Here is a 9,714-nt window from a genome sequence, read left to right as displayed (position 1 = left end):
GTAAATATAAATGCTTCAAAATCTGACAGCTACCCTCAGCTCTATGATTAGCCGCTGTATTTTCCTGCTAAGTCAGCAGATGCTTGTGTCTCAAACCCGAGGCTCCTACTTGTAAGAAGTGCCAGAAAACACATTTTCTCTAGCTAAACAAAGCTTTCATTTTGCTTGTTCCCAGAATGCGGCAAACTGGGAAGAAAAGATGGAATAATGGATTGGATTTATGGGCGTACATTAGTGGTCTATAAATCATTATAAATCACTTGTCTCTTCATAAAGCCAATATGTTATGTAGAAATAAGCTATGGACAGGGGTTATATAGGAAAATCTTTCACATTACTCGCAGTAAGAAAGTCAAGCAGTTGATCTTTCACAATGGCATGTAATTCTGGCTGAAAGAAATGAGGGCCTATTTTTTGCCTCAATATTTTCTTGCAAAACGGGACATATCATTCCAATTTGTTGCAGTAGGCAAAATTAAATTGGTAAGAGTTATTTCTTGGACTCTGTTTCTATTTTATCTGCTACTGAATCATTTAATTGTAGAAAGTTTATTTTATACTTAATCAGATTTTAGCTCCTAGATTATTGGGCTTTAAACTTTTAAGAGTTCTTATTTTTTCTCCTTATTAAAAACCTTGGCATGTTACCAGCACACTACATAAAAGAGGGCCACAGCAGCGCTCTCCCTGGAAAATTTTTATTATGCCTACCACTTGCTTCAAATAAATGTTCCCAACAAGCGTAGAAAAGTTTAAACAATACACAGAACAAGTTTATTGTGAGTTTGCTTCCTAGGTTCAAGTTATAGTACCCTCCAACTATAGGCATTCTCTCCACCTTTACATCATTCATAAATTTCATGAGAAAAATGACACTTCAGTGACTATTGCTCAGTTACCATACAAATAGAGAAGATAGATAGATGTTTTTTCTTCCCATCTGCCATTATGGAATTAATGAATGCTGTAACACCATAGCATTTAGCAAATTTGAAGGATCTTTTTTTTTCATGTTTACTATAGTTCCTTGTTTTATTCTCCAGGTAGAATCTACTCAGTTACAACTCTTTTAATCCTATTCATTATTGACAACCAGATTTCTGGCTGGCTGTCATACTCAATGTTGCTGCCCCTCCCATTGTTATTACAATGGAAAGCCTGTAGCTAGGTGACAGAGGAGGTTGCCTGTGAAATGTAACCCAATATAGTACATTTTAGTTTGTTAGATGTGCTGCTTTGGTCTTTTGACAGTTGTTCTGGAAGTAAATAACATCTGCCATACAATTGGCTGGCAAAACTCATTTGTAGTATAATTAAACAGCCATCATTTTGTTAGAGCATAAACACGAAGATAAATAGTCCATGAATTAGCAAGTGCAACATCATTTGATAGCTCACAGCTAGACAGGTATAATATAGATTTTACATATATGCAGAGTGTCCTTGCAAGACAGCTAACAAAATCAAAAGCAAAATCAGTATCTAGAATTTTCTTTTCTTTTTTTTTTTTCTCACCAGTTGTCAAATGATCCTTTATTTAAATATTTTCCTTTGTGCTTAACTGGCTGGGCATTCCACAGCACCACTGTTGATGTCATCTATGATGTCATGAGGGTGGCGGCCATCAACATTACAGCCCACAGACTGGGCAGTCCCCAAGATCGCTTTAATGGTTCCAGAGAGTTCTCTGGCTAAGGATCGGTGCCTCATCTGTCGAGCAATGTTGACGATCTCATCAAAAGTGATACTCCCACTGTGTTTAATGTTTTTCTGTTTCTTTCTGTCTCTTGGTGGTTCCTTGAGGGCTTTGATGATCAGGGAAGAGGCAGAAGGCACCACCTCAATCTGGGCCTGTCTGTTCTGAATGGTCAGTTTCACTGTAATCCTCAGGCCCTTCCAGTCACCCGTTGCCTTGGCAATGTCATCACCAACCTTTTTTGGAGACAGATCCAGGGGGCCAATCTTGGGGGCCAGGGCAGAAGTGGCACCGACTTCACCTCAGGTGCACCTCAGGTATACGACTTTGATCTCGTTGGGGTTGAACTTCGGCGGCATGGTGGAGGCGGCTGGTGTCGGATGAACCCGGATTCGGGACGACCCAAGAAATTTGCACCTTGGCCTCCTCCGAGCCGAAAGCCGAGAGTATCTAGAATTTTCAAACTGGAGGTGAGCGTGTTTGGACAGCCTTAGCAATCTTACTTTTGCTGTATTTCGAGCCTCTTCTTTGATCTCGCATGGTGGCCGGTCCAGGTGGTCTTCTTCACCTTTAAGTTATATTTTAAAGGTTTTCCATCTTTGGCATTTTCTAGAATTGTCACCATCGTTTCTTCATTAGAGCTAGAACAGAAACCAGAAGTCAACCCAATTTAGGTATTAGCCAAAGGTATTTATCTTCCTCCCAGGTGTCTGGTAAAGTAGTTTAATTTATGTAAAAAGGTCAGAAAGGAAGAAAAAACTTGTAGAAATTTATACTTTATTTTTGTGCTCTCTCCCAAATGGCTGACAGGATTGCCTCTGAATAACAGGTAATTTAATGAAGATTTTCAATTCATAGTCAATTCTGTTTTATAAAGAACTGATTGTACAGTGGAGTAGTGCTATCCTTTGCTGCTGTCCCGTCCTCCCTTGGCTCTTTGCCTTTGGAGTGGTTTGCTGGACATTAGGAGTGTTGCTTTTAGAAAGGCAAAGGAGTAAAATGGATACAATCTTCAGAGTGTGGTTAGGAAGGACCAGTGAAGCCAACTGTCGGTGAATTTTGTATCCATGTTGTCTCTATACATGATTACTGAGCTCCTTTAAATGTAGATACACGAATCTTTATATCACTGTTTCTTAAATGAGAAGAGGAACTATTTTATTCTTAGAATAGAATATAGTCAGTAGTCAATAAAATATATGTTGAATAAAATAATAAATTAGTTAAATAATTTATTTCAAGTTGTTTGAAATACTGTTACTGCATTGAAGATGAGACCTATGAAATTTAATGACCGTTAGCAATTAAATAAAACTATTTTATTTCCATTGTTATGCTTTCCATCTTGTGTATAGCTACTGTTGATACTTATTGAGTGAGCACTGCTGCTGAATGCATTATATAAATACTCCATTAATCTCTGCAAACATTTATTGTTTTAATTTTATGATAAAAATGTTATATTCTCAATTTCCATGACTAGTATTGATCAGATTGAGCTGCTCTATGCTGCAGTAACCGATAACCTTAAAGATTCAGTGGCTTCATAAAATTAAGTTTATTTTCTGGTTATGATCAATTTATATTGTAAGACATTAGAGGGTTTGGTCCACATAGACTTTGGGAAAGCGAGCTGAGAATGACAATACCACCTTGGCACTATATCATCTGGAGCATGAAAACCCCATAACCACAGTTTGCAGGGGAGGAGTGAGTGAGCTGACGTGTCATGCACCAGCTCTTTTATGCTTTGGCTTCAAAATCGCCCAGGTGACTTCCACTGACAATCCACTGACCAAAAACCTGCCATACAGCCCTGACTAATTTCAGGGGTGGGGAAGGTGGTGAGGGAACAGAAGGAATCTGATGAGCACCACTACCCCTGATAAGCAAGGTTATGTGCCCTCTGGAACCAGACTAGAAAACACAGTTGACATTGCTTAACAAAAATTGAAATTCTAAATCCAGAAATTCACATTACAATAGAACTTGAAACACATTGAAAGACGCTACAGAAGAAAAATTAACATACATTATCACAAAGTAGAATTTATCAAGAGCAGGAAGACTGAGTCAACATTTGAAATTGATCAATATAATCCACCAAAGAATAGAATAACACAGAACAATCATATGGCCATACTAATAAATCTATAAAAAGCTTTTGATAAAATGTTAACAGTACCTTCATGATTAAAAATTGTTAGCAAACAACCCCATCAAAAAATGGGCGAAGGATATGAACAGACACTTCTCAAAAGAAGACATGTGGCCAAAAACATATAGAAAAAAGCTCATCAGCACTGGTCATTAGAGAAATGCAAATCAAAACCACAATGAAATACCATTTCTCACCAGTTAGAATGGTGATCATTAAAAAGTCAGGAAACAACAGATGTGGAGAGGATGTGGAGAAATAGGAATGCTTTTACACTGTTTAGAGTGTAAATTAGTTCAACCATTGTGGAAGACAGTGTGACAATTCCTCAAGGATCTAGAACCAGAAATACCATTTGACCCAGCAATCCCATTACTGGGTATATACCCAAAGGATTATAAATCATTCCACTATAAAGACACATGCACACGTATGTGTGCCACAATAATGTGGCACTGTTCACAATAGCAAAGACTTGGAACCAACCCAAATGCCCATCAATGACAGACTGAATAAAGAAAATGTGGCACATGTACACCATGGAATACTATGCAGCCATAAAAAGGTTGAGTTCATGTCCTTTTCAGGGACATGGATAAAGCTGGAAACCATCATTCTCAGAAAACTAACACAGGAACAGAAATCCAAACACCACATGTTCTCACTCATAAGTGGGAGTTGAACAATGGGAACACACGGACACAGGGAGGGGAACATCACACACCAGGGCCTGTCGGGGGTTGGGGGGCTAGGGGAGGGATAGCATTAAGAGAAATACCTAATGTAGAGAATGGGTTGATGGGTGCAGCAAACCACCATGGCACATGTATACCAATGTAAAAAACCTGCACATTCTGCACATGTATCCCAGAACTTACAGTATAATAAATTTTTTTTAATTGTTAGCAAACTAAAACTAGAAGGCAACTTCTTCAATTTGATGAAGGGCATCTAAAAAATAAATAGCTGACGTCACATTTAATAATGAAATATTAAATTATTTAACCCGATTGGAAAAAAGATAAATTGCCCTCTTTTACTACTTATATTTAACACTGTGCTGTAATAAGGGTCATGCTCAGCCCATGAAGGCAATAAAAAATTACAAAAGAAATACAATTTGGAAAATAAAAGCACAAATGTTTTTATTTACAGACAATGTGATTATGTGAAAAATTCTAGATGCTAAAAAATCCTAAAATATAAATTTCATAAGGTCCCAACATATGAAATCAATGTACAAAAGCCATTTGCATTCCTGCATACTAGCAAAAAATAGTCAGAACATAAAATCTTAAAAATATGCCATCAAGATCATAAAATACTGTACTTAGGCATAAAATTTAAAATATCTACAAAATCTATACAATGAACACTACAAAAAAAGTTAAGTGCAATTAAAGATCTAACAATGAGATATACCAAGGTCATGAATTAGAAGACTTGATTTTGTGAAGATTTGTCTATCACTGAATTTACCTGCAGACTCAAGGCAATTTGACTTGAAATCCTAACATTATTTTGAAAATTGTTTCTAAAGTGTATAGAAATACAAAAAACCTAGAATAGCCAAAACAGACTTGAATAACAGAACAAAGTTGCATTACTTTAACTGCCTAAATTTTAAGTCTAAAGTAACAATACATTATATACTTATGAATAGACAAATAGATCAATAGAACAGAACAGAGATTCTGTACAGAGGCAAGAAATCAAGGTAATTCAATGGAGAAAGGAGAATAGTTTCAATAACTAGCGTTGGAATAACTGGTATCCAAATATAAAGGCCAAACTGTATTTCTGAAACAAAACCTAAGAATACATTCATGAATTTGGAGTAGGTAAAGACATTTTAGAAAGAATACAAAAAATATCATAGAAAAGTGATAATATGGAGTCCACTCAAAACAAACACTTCTATTCATCAAACATTTTGTTAAAACAATGAAAAGGCAAGACACAAGTTTGAAGAAATATTCGCAATATGTATTTTGAAGGATTTGTAATCAATATATTAAAATTACTTTTCTATATCAATGATAATCCCAAATGAATTTACAAGAAATTTTGTAAAGGAAGGTATACAAATCCCAATAAGTTCATAAATATAAATACTATCAAGAAAATGCAATTTATTCCCCACTACAAGATACTTTCTCACACCAACTACAGTGTCTCAAATTCAAAAGACTGACAACCATAAATTATGATGATGGTGTATAACAACGGGGACCATACTATAATGGTGGTGGTAATATAAAATAGACCAACCACTCTGGACAATTCTTTATCAGTCTCTCAAGATAAACATACATGTAGACTGTGAGCCAGAAATTTCACATTTTGATATTTATCTGGGAAAAAAGGAATACATATGGTGCACAAAAAGAATTGTACAAAAATGTTTATCACAACTTTGTATCAATAGTCCATTAGTTATTGCTGAGTAGATTTTCTCCTTAATGAACTTTTGATTGTTGAATTGCAAAAATATTATTTTGAGTGAATGAAGCCAGACAGAATAGAGTACACTCCCTATGACTCCATTCATGTGAAGTTCAAAAGAAAGTAAAACATATATATTGATTGAAATCAGTACAGCGGTTGCCTGTCTGTCATATTTTGACTGGGATTAAATATAAGAGTGAATACATTCTTTAAAGCTCATTGAATTGAACTCAAGATCTATGTGTTTCAGTGTATATAAATTTTACCTGAATAAAGAGACTAACACAGGAAATGTTTGTAACTATACCTATATATCTATACATATCTCAAATACTGTTTGAGTTTCTTTTTCTTTTAAGCAAAATGTAATAAAGTAAATAGTTTGCTGGCAAACAGAAAAACAAAACAAGCAAACAAAACCCAAAAACCTCTCTGGATATTTTGTGAGATTAATGACAAGAACAATAAACTATTAAAACAACAATAACACATGACATGAAGGTTAAAAGTAATATTACATCACAATCTACTGGGGCAACTCTCAACATGAGAACCATTTCTTACGTATAGAATCATTTGTGTATCCATTTCTGAAACACTTGGTGAGAAATTGAATGATTAAGATTTTAGAACTGGTGAGAGAAAAAAAGCTATGGCCTAAAAGTTATATATAATTTCTGGTTTAGGGCTTCAATTAAAAATACAATACAAAACAAAACATAAAACAAAAACATGTGGAGTGCTATTCCTCAACATGGCTGTAGAAAAATTTAACTCAAGCAAATGCAGTGAGTGAGATCAGGCAAAACTGCAGTAAATACGCACTCACCATAACTATAACTTAGTCCAAAAGGAATGAACAATCCTCTCTAAAAGGTAAATGAGGTGAAATGAGAAAGTGTATGACCTGTGTTTTATCATGTGTGTGTATATATATATATATATTATATATATGAATGATAAATAATGCATTCATTATATCTACATTAAATGTGCTTTAGAAACAAATATATATAGGATAAATAATGCATTCATTATATCATCTACATCACATGTGCTTTAGAAACAAAAATTTACTTGATATTTTGACAAACCCACTCTTCATTCCTTAGGTTAATTTCTGTGTTAATTTTTACATTGCTAATCATTGTACTGCTGTAGCTAAATCAACTGAATATCAGTTTATGTAGTGTTGCTCAAAAGATGTATACATAGCAAGCTCTATGATACCTAAAAACAAGCTTTTTAAAATAAAGGAAGAAAGCAACAATGTTCCAAATGAATGGCACAGGGCAAAACACATATAACAAAACATATTTAGACAGTATCAAGTGCCCATCAGTTTCTCTTATAAAGAAATGCTTGAGGAAGATCTTGAGAAAACCCTCCCTCCCTCTAAACATTTAGCTCCTACATGGTGTCAGATGTTACAATTGATATGAAGGATAAACGCTTTTAGGCAAAAGTAAAAATCTATCTACAAAGCAATATAGCAAAATCTGTAGTGACTTTTGTAGAAAGCTCTCTTCTCTGATGGTAATATTCTTTAGTATATATCCAGGATAGACTAAATTGAAACAATATTTCTGATACAATAGCAATCCTTTCATATACTCTTACCAAATATTACAAAATTCTAAAAAATACATAAATATCCCTTGTACCATGCATTATGCACCAGTTTGGGGCTGCCTGATAAAGTCATGGCTACTATTTTAACAATTAAACATTGCACCTCACAAGTTCTGCCATCTATACACAGTGAATGGATACAATGGTGAGGGCTCCTGAGAGATGGCAAGCTACCTCTCAAGTGAAAAGTTTGTGGTGGAGTGTCTCCAAATTAAAGAGAGGGGAACATAACTTTCAACAGTGAAGTCAAAACAGAAGTAAATAAGATTGAGGAATTTCTTGAAGAAGTCTTAAGCCCTCCCACATACTTAAAGCCTTCACCAAAACACCCAGAATCAAATACTGCTGGAATGGACATCTTAGCCAAATTCTCTGCATAGATCAAGAATTGAAGGCCAGAGGCTAATGAAGCACTGGAGAGGGGTCTCCTGAAAACCCTGTAGAAACTGGATGAATATCTGAATTCTCCTCTCTATGATGAAATTGATGAAAATAGCATGGAGGACGTTAAGTTTTCCACACGTAAATATCTGAATAGCAATGAAATGACATTAGCTGGTTGCAACCTGCTGTCAAAACTGCATATTGTCAAGGTGGTGGCCAAAAAAATCACAACTTTGATATTCCAAAAGAAATAACTGGCATCTGGAGATACCTAACTAATGCATACAGCAGGGACGAGTTCACCAGTACCTGTCCCAGTGATAAGGAGGTTGAAATAGCATATAGTGACGTAGCCAAAAGACTCACCAAGTAAAATCGCGTTTATGAAAGAGATGTGTTCATATCTTGCTCTAAGAATTTGCTTTTCCTAACAAGCTACTCCTCTTCCTATAGAGTAGAAATTGTATTTTGCACGAACATGCAGTTATTGAAGATTAGGATCAAGGATAGACAAGGTATAGTAGTTATCTTAAAATATACACTCCTAAGCAGTATTATTTTAAAATCATTTTATCCGTGTAAATGTTCAAGGAAGGCAGGTCTATTGTGATTTTGATGAAGACAGAATTATTTTTCTCTGTAGAAAGACAAATACTACTTTCTCAGGGAAGTTAGTCAAATGAAATGGAAATCAGTAAATGGTCAAAAGCTAGCTAGCAAAAGGATGATCCAACAACATGCTTTAACCCCATTACATGTTTGTGGAAAGACCACAGATTAAAATCTTGAGAAATTTGGGACATAAAAGTTTTCATGGTAGACAGTTCATGGAGTATATGAATTGACATTATGGAAATAATCTGATTTTATTTTTACAGCTAACAAATCCATTCCCTTTAATTTAAACACCTGTTGTGTTTTACTTAAATGAAGAGAGTGGAGTTTCAATAGAAAGTCTGTTTTCTGGGGGATTCTGAGAAATTTTTATATTCAAGAGTTGGAAAGCTCTCTTCCATTCTAGTTGATAAAACTTCCCTTTTTTTGATGTAGATGCAGATTTTCTATACAGTTCTGTTGTCTTCTTTTACTAGGACTGTTAACTTTTGTGATAAAATTCAAATAAGTTTTATTTCTTGATAATTTTGGCTTTCACAATTTATCTTTATATCCTTGAGCAATCTGTATACAATTAAGAGATTTCTGACATTTATTCTTTTATTATTATTATTATTATACTTTAAGTTTTAGGGTACATGTGCACAATGTGCAGGTTTCTTACATATGTATCCATGTGCCATGTTGGTGTGCTGCACCCATTAACTCGTCATTTAGCATTAGGTATCTCTCCTGATGCTGTCCCTCCCCCCTCCCACCACCCCACAACAGTCCCCAGAGT

The 9,714-nt window shown here is 35.1% G+C and overlaps 2 pseudogenes; one reads left to right on the top strand and one right to left on the bottom strand.

The window, feature by feature from the left end:
• Positions 1 to 1,518: 1,518 nt before the first annotated feature.
• On the bottom strand, positions 1,519 to 2,070 carry LOC129490313 (large ribosomal subunit protein uL11-like; annotated as a pseudogene).
• A 6-nt stretch (positions 2,071 to 2,076) lies between these two features.
• Positions 2,077 to 8,877, top strand: LOC129490764 (chloride intracellular channel protein 4-like; annotated as a pseudogene).
• Positions 8,878 to 9,714: the final 837 nt, after the last annotated feature.

Source organism: Symphalangus syndactylus, chromosome 9 (assembly GCF_028878055.3).
Source record: "Symphalangus syndactylus isolate Jambi chromosome 9, NHGRI_mSymSyn1-v2.1_pri, whole genome shotgun sequence".
NCBI classification, from domain to species: domain Eukaryota; kingdom Metazoa; phylum Chordata; class Mammalia; order Primates; family Hylobatidae; genus Symphalangus; species Symphalangus syndactylus.
The sequence above is the reverse complement of the archived record's forward strand: the minus strand, read 5'-3'. Positions and strand labels throughout refer to the sequence as shown.